Raw genomic sequence first — 13,858 nt, 5'->3', positions numbered from 1 at the left:
ATCACTCAAAACCTATGCAACTCTGTAACCAGAGGACCAACTAAAGCAATTACAATCCTAATGCAAATTCTTATACCTTTAAAAAGTATAAACTCTATAATGAAAATAGGCCTTTACTTAAAAAACAAAAAGGTAAACATGGCTTAATGGAGTTGGTACAAGGAAAAGTTGAGGCTGTTGAGTTATGGAGCCAAGAGAAAAATGTACATAGTTTGGAGAGGATCATGCAATAAGTCCTTGCAAGAGAAAACACTTGGCTAAACTCAAGCCAATAAGAATGTGATTGAATGGGTTTCCTGTTGTTGTTGTTAGTGCCATCTAGTTGATTCTGACTCCTAGAAACCCTGTGTACAGCAGAGTGGAACCCTGCTTGGTCTTTTTGCATCATCATCTCACCTTCTGGTTCTATATCAGACAATGCACCATTGCTTTTTATGGCCAGTTTTTTCTGAAGTGGGTGGCCAGGTCCTTCTTCCTAGTCTATCTTAGTCTAGAAACTCTGCTGAAACTTGTCCACCCTGCTGGTGTTTGAAATACCAGTGGCATAGCTTTTAGCATCACAGCAACATGCAGCCATCACAGTATGACAACTAATAGATGAGTGGTGTGTAAATCAACCTAGGCCATGGCACTTGAATCTTAACCACTAGACCACCAGGGGTTTCATGTACAGGTTCATATTCCTCTGTGGCTTGCTGTATTTTGTTGTATTTATGGTAGTTTGTTTCCAACTTCTATTATTTGTGTAAAATATTAATGTGCTGGAGAGAAAAAATCACATATGAACAAATGTGACTTCGACAGTATACTATTATTCCCTATTTACCAATGACCTGCAAGCTTATTTGTATTGCAGAAATAGGCATTGTAGCAGAAAGGCTGTGTTAAGTAGAAGAGTGCTATGGTGCCACAGAATCTGTAGTTGTCAGCCTTGTTCTAATCTTAAGGAACCTGGAAAGGCTTTCGAGGGGGAAGTGATTGAAGCTAACACCTGAAGGATTTTTCAAGGCCAAGCTATTGCAAAGGTTAAGAAGAAAGCACTTCAAACAGAGGGAAAATTTGGGGAGAAATGCTCAGGACAAAAAAGCAACAAACAAACAAAAATCCAGGACTTTTGCAAGGAGCTAAAGGGAGTTCAGTATTTTTGGAGGTAAGAGAGCAATTGGTCTGAGATGAAACTAGAGATTTAGAACAGGGCCAGATCATGCAGGGGCTATCGGCTGTGTGAAGGATTTTTTTTGTAGTAAAAATGGGAAGGGAGTGACAAGATAAAATTCAGTTGTTAAGTGGAGAATGGATTATTATGGGGGCAAGAGTAGGACCAGGAGAGTAGTGAGAAGGTTATTACAGTTGCCTAAGAAAAAGTTGACTGTGGCTTGGATCCGACTAATTACGGTGGCAAAAAAGCAAATGGATTCAGGAGCTATCAAGGAGGTAAAACAAATACCACTTAGTACTATGTGTTTGGTGTAGCGGGGAGAGAATGGGGAGCATGATGACTCAAGAATAGAAGGTTAATTTTGGATCTGATGCACCTGAAACATCAGAGATGCTGTCCAGTTGCTGATCAGATAGGTGAGCCTGGATTTCAGAAAACAAGTATGGGCTGAGGATAAATTTGGGAGTTGATAGCACAAGGATGGTTATTAAAACCAAAGAGTAAATGTGAGAATTTAGGAAGAGAGTCCACAGGAGAAAAAAAATTGGGTTTGGATGGTGCTTGTTTCACAAGTTATTTTTGTATCCCAGAGAAGCTTCCCTGGCTTTTTTTCCTCTCGGTCAGTATAACTTAACCCCTCAGGAAACAATGACTGTGGTAACGCTGATGATGGAGCAGATCAAGAGTCAGGTTGTGCCCTGAAGAGATACATGGCTGTGCCTTCGAGATGTTTATCCATGGTGGCTGCTCAGTGGTGGAGTGCCAGGAGGAACAGGAGGAAACCAGCTTTCTTCTCCTATGCTAGTCTTCAAGCAGTCAGGTTGACTGAGCTGCTGCCGGTGGCATGCATTGGGGCCAGTCCAAGATGCTGGACTGCCATAACTGGTTTCTCTGAATTGCACATATGTAATATTACAGACAGGTGCATTAGCTCTACTATTTACTAATCATAGCATGTTGGGTAACTTCTCTGTGACACAGTTTACTTACATCTAAAATGGGTATAATTATAATCATTATCCAATTGGGATATTGTGATGATCAAATTATTTAATATACGTAAAGCACTTAGACTAGTGCCTGGCATGTAGTAAGATTTAAATAATCATATACTACAATTGTTACTTATCTTTACGTTCGGTGTGGGCGTAGAGGCAGCGGTCAAGGAAAAAATTGTAGACAAATATTGGAGGATGGAATTTGGTGGCTTCTCTCTGTAAGCACAGCAGGAAATAAAAAGAAGTTAGTAGGGGGACCGGCCAGTGGGGCAGCAGCGGTTAAGTGTGTGTGCTCTGCTTTGGCAGCCTGGGTTCATGGGTTCAGATCCAGAGTGTGCACCCACCCACGGCTTATCAAGCTATGCTGTGGCAGGCATCTCACATATAAAGCAGAGGAAGATGGGCACAGATGTTGGCTCAGGGCTAGTCTTCCTCAGCAAAAAGAGGAGGATTGGCGGTGGATGTTAGCTCAGGGCTAATCTTCCTCAAAAAAAAAAAAAAAAAAAAAAGGTTAGTGAGTACAACACTAACTATGCCTATTCTCCTTTATAGTTATATAGCCAGCTGCTAAATGGTTCAGGGCCTCCAGCATCAGGCACTGTGCATACCTTTGGTAATTTCATGAGTCAATGAGTCAGAAACTCCCCTAAAAATGACATTTTCTTGGCATTTTCTTTAACATCTTTATAGGTTACCATTCAGACTGGGAAATCACAGCTCACAAATCAGTTTTTCTGAGTTGAAAGTAAACCAATGTTTAATAAGATGGAGTTTGCTGGGCTGGGTATTGGCAGGACTTGAATTGCTAATCTGTACTTTGGTGGACTCAGTAAGTCTGAAGATGTCCTTCACGCCAAACATGGATATAACACCAGTATCGTTCATTCATTCATTCAACAGATATTTACTGAGTTCCTACATTGTGCTAGGGTGCCATTCTAGAACATATCAGTGATCAAAATGGCAAATGTTCCCAGCCTTGTACAACCTGTATTAGAAGGAAGGTTTGGAGAAGGTGTGGATAATTCACGTAAAACAGTTTGTGTAGGTTTTCTGGAAATAAAATTTCCAATCTGATTAATAAAAATTTTCATTAGTTCCTCTTGCCTTTCTGACAAACTTCATTCCGTCCTGGTAAGCACCCCTTCTCTCTGGTTCTCCCTATGTTCTCAGTGGATATCACACTCCAGATCTATACGTACACTGGAAACCATCTGGTCCAAACTTCTCGTTTTATAGATGTGACGACTGAGACCCAGAAAATGAAAGGAACTTGGCTGAAGTCTTCAGAGTGAGTGGCTGCCTTCAGCAAACGTAAGATTACTTGTAACAGATTCCCCCTGAAAGCCAGGTGAAGAGAAATAAATAAAATGGTTCAGCGACTCCCCACCCGCCCCAATGCATGATGCTCTGACTCTCGAGTCTTCCAATAGATGTTTACTTATAATGTATTTCTATGTGTAAGACACAGTACTTAGATCAATCAGAAATGGGTTTGGTACATGCAACAGGAAACACCAACACAGCAGGGGCTTAAATAAAATAGAAATTGATTTCTCTCTCATGTAAAAGAAACATAGAGATAGACACTCAGAGGCAGCATGGCAGCTGTGCAATCTTCATGATTCAGGTCCTTGCAGCTCATCTCTCCACCATCTCTGGAGGGTATCCCTTGTCCTCAGGTTCAAGTTGGCTTGTTTAGCTATCACATCTGTATTCTAGAAAGCAGGGCAGTGGAAATAGAAAAAAGAGGCAGAGAATGAGTGCCACTGTACCACTATCAGTCAGGGTGTGCTCAGCAAACAGGTCCACTAAGAGCGAAGGAGAATAGGTATTTATTTTAGGGACTTGACTTTCCAAACTGTGGGCACAGGTCAAACTGTTTATGTTCTGCTGTGAATATACTGTGCATGTTGCTGGGCCTGAAGATAGCAGGACGGGCCATTTAGAAGAAAAGATGGACATTTTCATGATCAGTTTTTTGTGTCAGCTTGGCTAGGTTCTCATCCTCAGTCATTCAATCAGCTGCTGTGAAGGTATTTTGTAGATGTGACTAAAGTCTATAATCATTTTGCTTTAAGTAGGGAGATTATCCTTGATAATCTGGGTGGACCTGATTCAATCAGTTGAAAGACAGAACTGATGTTTCTTAGAAGAAGAAATTCCACCGTGGGACTTTACCCCATGCCTGAGAGTTTCAACCTGCCTTTCTTGATGGCCTGCCTTACGGACTTTGGACTTGCCTAGCCAGCTTCCAGGGTAAGTCAATTCCCTGCAATAATTCTCATAATACATGTCTTCTACTGGTTCTATTTTTCTGGCATAACTCTGACTGATACAGACATGATGGGATAGAGAACAAGGACATCCTGGAACCCATGAGGACAGAGTGGAACTTACACTAATCTCTAACTACCTCCAAACCTCCAACTCTGATGATGCTGATGACCTGTAGGAAAAGCTGCCATCCTTTGTCACGGAGCTAACATATACTTTGTCCAGGAGCTGGAGAAGCAGCAGGATCCAGCAGGAGTTGCTGCAGACCCAGCTGCTATGTCATGTTGACAAGATGAGCCAGCAGATCCAAGGTGCGTCAGCTGCAACAGCACCTGACTTTACATTGACCTTCCTGGTATAAACACGGCTGCTATTTCTCTTCTACCTTCCAAACCACGTGAAAATTTCTCCTGTGCCCCATTCTAGCCCAGAACCATACAGAGAAGGAGATTCTGGGCAACACTGTTTCAGTTTAGCTAGGTTGACAAGGTACAAAACTGCCACTGCCATCTTGGGGGAGGTTTCTTGGAAGCTTCCACATGACACTTTGTTTTATAGTTCATTGGCCAAAACATGCAGACCATATCTGGCTGCATGTCTAAAAGTAGGGGTTCTCTTTTAAAGAAAGGGAGGATGGATATTGGGGTCAATAACTAATCCTCTCTGTCAAAGCACTGTTCTTTACATGACCTGGTTCCTACCTTCTGGTGCCTAATTTTTAGGAGGGTAAATACAACACTATGCAAACTTGTGTTGAGCTTTCTTTTTCAGCTAAGGAAAAATACTTCCCCTTCATAGTCCCTTGGTAAACTTGACAGAGTGTTTTTATGTTTAAAGAACTTTTCCTATATCAAAGCAGTATCCTCTGGACAGCAGTGAACCTCTGTAAGTGGCGATTCTTCACCTGACTGTCAGGGTGTCTTATATAGATTAGCAGCAGGACTTTTTAAAGGCCTTTTGAGGGGATGTTTTCTTCTCTAAAAGAAGAAAATGCACGGTCAGTGACCAGGGGTCTCTGGTATATGTGAAATGCCTTGGGGGATCTGCTTGAGTACAACGAAAAGGAAACCCACTGATGTTGAGGATTTACAAAGATAAAATATATCTTATTTAAATGCCTCTTTGTCTATACCGATTCAATCAAATCAACTCCAGCTCATATTTGGGCAGCAATACTCATACGTAATGTCTCTGGAGCTTTGCCACAGGTCAGGCACTGGTCTAAGCAACTTATGTAGATTATCACATTTAATCTCACAAGAACCCCATGAGGTCTCTACTATTCCTATCATTCACATTTTACAGATAAGGAATGAAAACATAGATAAAGTACATTCAACAAGATCATATAAACAGCTTGGATGAACTCAGAACATGTGACTCCAGAGCCTTTGGCATTTCCTTGATGCGCCCCTGGTTCCTGACTCATCCCAGAAACAGCGCATCTAGTGCCCTCTCCGTAGTAGGGCAGGAAAGTGAATACAGGGAAAAAGCATTTCAACAAGAAGTTTCTACTTAGCCCATAGATAAATGGAAAGTTAAATTATTAGAAGCCCATTCTAGGATCATTCTGATTAAATACAGTTAATAAATAATAACCTCTCACTATATTGGGATGAGCTCTAAAAGAAAAATCCTGAGACTGGAAGGTAGAGGACAGGGAAGGAGGGGCAGAGGTGCAGGGCTTGGCATCCCCACTTGAGACCTGCAGGTGTGCCCTTTGGTGCATCTTCAGGCTGCCTTGCATGTCTATTGGACAGAGCCCTCTGAGCTAAGTTCTGGGAGGGCGTGTGCCGTTGGGTGTTCCTCTACAGCACCTGGGGTCCTTAAGGGGCTTTGCACAGCACAGGGGCTCAACAACTGTTTCAGGAAGGAGTACTTGAAGGAAGGGCTTTGGGAGCAAGGTATCAGTTTTAGGATCTTCTAGACTGGTGCAATATGCTCCATATGAGGCTGCAGGTAAGACTCGGGCAGCAGATGCTGTTTCTGTCACCAGGATCCATCGGGGCCAGGGACCCATAGGCAGCACCATAACTAGCCTGTTTTCTTTGGGAGGTCGGTGTGAGATTTGACACAGAGACCACCCAGCTGTGTGTGTTATGCTGATAGACAGCCTTGAGACCCCCAGTAAGCAGGCAATCAGAAGGCAGAGGATGTGATTTTTCCCTGCTGTTGAAGTCGCTTCATACCTCTTTTTCGACCATGTGACTGACAGACAAAAACCCAAACAGGTTGAGTGTTGCACAAAATATGAAATGAGCCCGAAGCCAGTATATCTATGGAGGAATTTTTTTCCAGGTATGTGATAACATAAGATCCCCAGCATGACAAACTGCTGCCTGCAATTTCACCTGTCTCCAAACCCTCTTGGCTCTCGGGGTTTTTTTTGTTTTTGTTTTTAACTTGGAATATATGAAAGACTGAACAGTAGCCATCAAAATCCAAAAGGCTAGAGACATTTCTGCCATTCACAGAATTTATGAAAATCCCCTGTCTCTGGAAGGATCTTTGAGCTCAAGATGCACAGTGCTGCTGGTGAGTTCCTGCGGCAGCTGGAAGTCGAGCTATAAATAGAGCGGGGCGGGAAGCGCCCTCCGGAGGGGGAGCGGGCAGGAGATTCCCGGCTCTCCCCTCCGCCCGCCCGCCCGCGGTGGCGCGTTCCCGGCCGGGGGAAGCCGGCGCGGCGGGCGGGCGGGAGGGCGGGCGCCGTTAACCCCCGCGACGCCTCGCCGCTCCCTGCGGCCGCGGGGGAGGGCGCGATGGCGAACGCGCCGGGAATGGCAATGAAGACGCGGTTCTAACCTTGTCCTGGGAAAGCCACAGCCCGTGATTTCCCTCCCTCCCTCCCTCCCTTTCCTTGGAAGCTCTGGTTAACACCTGAAATTCGGCCTTAGAACACAGACACACAGAGACACACACACACGGAATTTGTTCCATGTCTTTTTTGTTTTTCTTTGAGCGGCTTAAATCCAAACCTTAAAGTTAAAACCATCCCAAATTTGGTCTTGGGAATAATGTTGGCTTTCATATTGCACCGCAGGGTTCCCTCCCCCGTGCTGCTTTGTGCTGCTTAAGGACAGTTACTTTCCTCGGGAGGGAACTATCAAGTGGACCCAGGGTGTGTGTGTGTGTGTTTTATTTTTGGCGCATGCACACCCCTCAAGAGCCTCAAGGTCGGCAACACCCTGAGCTTTCGGGGCCCCCGCCGACCGGGCTCGTCCCTGCCAGCCAAGGACTCGAGAAGGAGGGAGTCCCCAGTCCCGGCGGGGCATCCTGTGAGCGGGCTCAGGATATTAGCACTGTCGGCGCCGAAGCAGGGACAGGCTAGCAGGAGGTGGGTGCCCACAGCTGGACCCCGACCAGCCGCCAGTGGGCAGCGGGGACTGCTCGCCCCGCCGCGCCCGCGCCCCCGCCCCCGCCCGGACTCAGCGCCCCCGCGCTCCCCGGCCGGTGCTCCGAGCCCCGGAGCCGCGGCGGAGGGAGGGGCACGGCGCTCTCCCGGGCAGCGAGCCGTCACGGAATTTGACACCCGGAGAGGAGGCTGGTCCCCGGCAGGGTCTCCTGATCCTTCTCAGATGGAAACAGTTTCTCCCAGTGAACCTGCCGGAATTCTTAGTGCAATCTCACTTCGGCGTTGCTTCTTCGCGCGTTTAACCAAGGCCGCATTTCCCACTTTGAGGCAAGGAAGGCTCCAAATGGAGTGGGGCTCCTGGTTGCAGAAGAAGGTAAGCTCGCCACTAAGGTGACATTGATGAGGCCACAGATTTAGTGGGGGACCATCCTCCCCCAGGCAAGATGCTGAAATGAAGTTTGCCCAGGATTCCACTCCTCCCCTCCCCCGGCCAGGCCTCTTTCTGCTTTACCTTTTCCTTGCCCCTACTCATACCTTCAAAAGAAAAATCCCCCTGCGTGAGTGGGTGGGTGGGTGGTGGAGGGACTCTCTTGTATTCTTATTTTCAGCATTTTAATGTTCTACACTAAGGGCTAATGCCTCAATGCGATCTGGAATTTCCCATCTTCCCCTCCATCTCTTCCACCTTTCCTCCTGTCTCCTTGGCCTTAGTTCTCTTCTCTCCTCTTTTCTTATCCAGTCCACTTTATCTCTTTGACATCCCCCTTTGTAACATCCCTTTCCTCTCTTTGAAAATATGAATCAAAATACAAGGAGAGAGAGGAGATCTTGTGACTTTGTGTGTAATGTAATGCTGGGGTTATAGGATGTATGGATTGATGGTTTATGAATTATTTGTTCAGCAAGCATCATTGAGCACTTACTCTGTGCTGTTATTCCACTTCTTCATGTGTGGGATGACCAGACCAGAAAATGAACTATCCCCCAAACTTTTCCCCAGGTGCCTCTCTCCTTTCCTCTAGGTTATGGGAATGGGCATCTGCAAGCCCAGGGAGATGTTGAATGTTTGGGAGAGGAGGAAGCTCATTAGGTCCAGGCTGGTTTGGTGCTTTGTGCTCTCAAGCCGTGGAGTAGTAATAACAATAATCACACGTTAATAATAATAGCTGACATTTATTGAGCACTTGCTATGTTGTGGTATTGCTCTACGAGCTTTACAAGTATTAATTCATTTAAACCTAGTAACAACCCCATGCAGTAATGACTATTATCTGTTTTACACATGGAGCAACTCTGGAACAGATAATTTAAGTAATTTGTTCACGATCACACAGCTAGTAATGGGGGAGCTGAAATTGCAACTCAGAGCGTATGACTCTAGAACACAACTCTTCATCCTTTACGTATCTCTGTCATCCATCCACTCTGCACTTGGTGGTGTTCTAGGCACTGGAGATGGAGGAGTTAAAACAACCAAGATCCTTGGAGCTTGTATTTTAGTTGAGGGAGACAGACAATATATCAGTAGATAAACTAGATAATTGCAGGTAGTGGTAGATGCCACAAAGAAAAGCGAACAGAGTAAAGTACAAAGAGTGGCAGCCTTCACATGGAGAGTGGTCAGGTTCTCTCTGTGGTGGGGATGTTCGGGCTGAGACCTTGAACTATTGAGGAGGGGAAATACAAATAGCCGATGAACATATGAAGTGGTAGTTATTACCTTTAGTAATTATGGAAACTCAAATCAAGGCCACATTGAGATATCCTTTTATACCCGTTTGGTTAGCTCCAAGTTAAAAAGTTTGACAATATTAAGTGGTTGGAGAGGATATGGATCCACAGGACCTTTCAACATTGCTGATGGGAGTGTAAATTGGTTCGATGACTTTGGAAAATGGTTTGACATTATATCCTAATTTGAACATTTCATGCACCTGTGATCTGATAGTTCAACTCACTTCTAGGTTTACACCAATGAGAAACTCTTGCATGTGTTCAACAGAAGACATGTACACAGATATTCATAATACTCTGGTTCCCAATAATAAAAACCTAGAAAGAACTCCAATGCCCATAACTGGGGAGTGGATCAATAGTGCAATATTGTCACATAGAGGAATATTATACCATAATCAAAATGAATAAACTAAGTGACACATAACAATATGATTAGATTTTAGCAATATAATATTAAGTGAAAATTGTCTAAAAGATTACATATACCATGATAATCTTTTATGATATTAAAAAATATTGAAATGAAAAACTCTAGGGGAGAAACAGGGAGACCATATGGTTAGTTAGAGACAAGGTCCCAGCTGTATTTTGGTTGGTAGGGCCAGGTGTGCTTATTGCATTGTTAAAAATAACTACTAAATAATGAAATATGATAAAGCATGCGGGGGCTAATGATGACAGTATATGATGAACCAAATGTTAAGATTAACCTTGTTCTATGTACTGTGGTCTGAAGTGGAAGGTAGTGAAGACCACCAGGTAGACACCTCAGTCAGGAAGGGAGCTTGATGTTTTTAAGGAAGAGAAGGATAGCCAGAGTGGGTCAGAGGGGTAGACCAGGTGGGCCAGAGAGGTGGCTGGGATCAGATCATGCAGGGCCCTATAGGTCAAGGTAAGAATGAAGCATTTTGAGCAGGGCAATGAAATGATTAGATTTAAGGTTTTAAAAGGCCACTCTGCATGCTATGTGGAGAACTGACTGTGGGAGGGGCCCTTCGGAGGCCACTGCAGTGGTAGAGAGAAAATGGCGGCAGGAGCCTAACTGCGTTTCTGCAGGTTGTTTACTACACAGGGCACCAGACCTGGGGGTCAAGTGGAGGCTGAATTCCAGCCTGTGCTTTGCTCACCAGCAAACGTCCTTGTGCCGAGTTGTGATGGCCTGGAGGAAGGGCATCTTTTTCACTTGTGCACAAAGGACTCTGTAGGCCAGCAGCAGCCCCGCCGTGGATCAGGAGGGTGAGAATGGACTTGTGGAGAAGTGGGTGGATTCACGACATTTTGGAGGTAGGATGGACAGGACTTGATGGATCAGAGATGGGGGCTTGTCAGGGAAGGGAGGAATCAAAGGTAGCTTCTGGATTTCTATTTGACTGTGGGGATATTCGTGCTGTTTACAGAAAAGAGGAAGAGCAGGGCAGGGAAGAAAATCATATTTTAGACATATTAATTTTGAAATGCCAAGTATAAATGTCAAGTATAAATGCTGAGGGAGAGTTTGAGGCAAGAGACATATATGGGAACTATAAACCTGTAGATGGTATAGTTCAAGTCCATCCACTTAGTTGTCTTTGTTGGATTGTGAATTCCTTTGGGGCAGAGAAATTTTGTCTTTTTTTTATCCTCAGCAGAGTGTAAGTAGAATAGGTTATCAATAGATACTGAATGAATAGATGACAGAAGGGTACATAAACCACGCAGATGTGAAGGAACAGAGGGGAAATGGAGGCAGTGTCCCAGGTGTCTAGACCCTGCCCGTGTCTAAAGGTTAAGGCTGTGTGGTTTTCACTCCCTCCTGAGGCTGAAGCCCATCTAATGGTGGTGCCAGCCCATTAGGAGGATGTGACCCAGGAGTCTTGGGGCCAGTGTCACATGTGGGTACCCAGACTATTCAGAGAAGCCAGAAAAGCAAGAACTAGAGAGTAAAGACACAGAATGGCCAGGAGAGCCCTGAGGGTCAGAGAAGGAAGATGAGGGGAACACTGAGGTAGACACAGGAACTCACACTGGAAGGTGGCAGACCTCGTGGGTGCAGGGGTAGAGTGAAAGCAGCGAGAAGAGAGAGGACCGAGGGGCTAAATGAAAAGATCCAAGGCACTTGGTACAAATGGATCCACAAGGTTCAGTTTAAAGGCCAGTGTACTGCAGACATATTTAGTGATCACCAGCTAACTAGCTTGGAACTGCCCTCAACAGTCCTCCCACCCCTAGGCCTACAGTACCTCAGGCTGTCTTGTCCTTTGTGACATCTCATTTAGGACATGGGTGCTGAGGCCTTCCCATGCCAGGTATCCCATCCTATCACCCTGCCAGGCCTCCTATGCAGCACTTGCCTTCACGATACCCTCCTGGTGCCAGGCCTGAGGGCCTGGCCCTGCCCTTCTACATTTGTACCTGACGAGGTTCGCTTATGTCACCGCACTGCATCACCCTGCTGGCATTTAGTTCCACAGCCACCACCCTCTCATCTTCTCATTGCAGTTCATATCTCTCCCTGTCTGTCTCCTTTCCTCAAATGGCTGCCCCTTGTGTCCGTTCACTGGGGTATCTCTAGTGCCAGCACAGTGACTGGCTTACGGTGTGTGTGCAGGAATTGTGAAAGGAAGAGAGAGAGGGAGGAGGAAGAGCCGTCCTTTTTGGCTTGACTTTAAGATGATCAAGAGGAGATCACTCCATTCTTACTAATGATAAAGGCACGAGGACCTCTCTTTCCTCAGACAGCCAAGTACAGTATTGCTTCAGAATATAGGCTTTGGAATAAAACAGACCTAGAGTTCAATTTTTGGCTAGCCTACATATAGCTTGGTTAGGTCACTTAACTGCTCTCAGAGGTTCAACTTCTTCATCTGTAAAATGTGGACAATAACAAAACTTCCCTTATGTTGTCATTGTGAGTTTTAAATAAGATAATGATGTGAAGCTTCTTCTGGCTTATACGTAATAAGGAAACAAAGTTTAGCTATTATTTCCCAAGGCATTTAATTGTCAATGCTTCCTTTGTTGACTGACTTCAAGGAATGCTTCTAATTCTGAGAATTTAGGCTCGTTATCCGGAGGAGCCAGTGCTCTGGCAGTGAGGTAGTGGCCATTTTTGGCAGATGAGGAACTATTCCTGGGCACATGGGCATTTGCTGTTTCATTTCTCACATTACGCCACATAGTGTTCCACTGTGCATAATTCATGGCCAGCCACGAGGCTGTATAACAGTGAGCATTCAGAATTTATTCATTCAACATTCCATAAACAGTGATTGAATGTCTTACTATGTAAATGGAGATGCAGTGATGACTAAGACACAGTCCCTGCTTTCAAGGAAATCACAGTCTGGTTAGGGAGGCAGATAAATAAATAGAGAATTACAATATTTGCATTTACGGGATCACTTCTGGTGTACGCCCCTGACTCCAAGACCCCCCACTCAGTGCTGGGAAGAAGGTGTGAACACAGTAGTAGTGGTGGTCCCTTGTATTTGCATACATATCTGCAGTGTGCAAATCATGTTCACTTATTCAAATTATTATTTCATTTGATTTTCATTTCAAATTATTCATTTATTTCATTTCATTTTCAAATTATTTAATTGGTTTTCACAACAACTTTATGAGATAGGTAGAGATTACTACTCTCATTTTATGAATGAAATCTAAGACTCCATTGAGCAGAGGCTTTTAAATAAGGCAAACTACCTTATGCAGGACACTGCTGTGATTTGTCTTGCAGCCCTTTCCATCGTTCTTCCATTGTTCAGGGGTCTGTCTAGCTCACCATCCTTGTAGGGCTGGGGTTTCGTTTTGATTCTGAGTTTACCCCCTCGGCTTTATGGCCAAGTTTATCTTCCCTGTTGGGACCTTTGCTCTCTGTAGACTTAAACTGACAACTCCTCCCATTCGGGTGGCTTTGTGTAACCATTCTGATCTCCAGGACTCCATCTTGGTACTGGCCACAAGGCAAAGCCCAGCTGAGGGTCATGACGGCACCCCTGAGGGAGGGGATTGGAGCTAGAAGCTAGGTTGGTTAATCTCGTGCAACTGAGAATGGGAGCAAGTGGCAGAAGACTCTTTTCCTTCTTCAGTTTCACGATGTTTGTTCAGTCAGTAGTATTGCTAGATGTTTCTTCTGAAAAAATATAGGAGTCACTTTAGCCTCTTTAAAAATGGAATGACTAGTTTACACTTTCTCAGAGATGTTTTAACTGCAGTTGGTCATTTACGAAATACTTAGGAGTCTTCTGATACAGAATACATCAGTGATTAGAATCTGCTTATGGTTATTTACATAAGGAATGTGGGTTTTTTTTTCTTTTTAAAAATTTAGTTAGGGAAAGTAAAGTTCACAGA

The 13,858-nt window shown here is 44.6% G+C and overlaps 1 protein-coding gene across 1 annotated transcript in view; it reads left to right on the top strand.

Moving 5' to 3' along the window:
- The first annotated feature begins 7,446 nt into the window (after positions 1-7,446).
- KCNN2 (potassium calcium-activated channel subfamily N member 2) overlaps positions 7,447-13,858 on the top strand; it is a 406,407-nt gene continuing 399,995 nt past the window's right edge. Inside the window, exon 1 of the mRNA XM_070234440.1 lies at positions 7,447-8,159. The gene's annotated coding sequence lies outside the window, so the exon portion shown is untranslated. The remainder of the gene's footprint in view (positions 8,160-13,858) is intronic.

Source organism: Equus caballus, chromosome 14, assembly GCF_041296265.1.
Source record: "Equus caballus isolate H_3958 breed thoroughbred chromosome 14, TB-T2T, whole genome shotgun sequence".
Classification (NCBI taxonomy): domain Eukaryota; kingdom Metazoa; phylum Chordata; class Mammalia; order Perissodactyla; family Equidae; genus Equus; species Equus caballus.
This window is presented reverse-complemented; position numbering and strand designations above follow the sequence as displayed.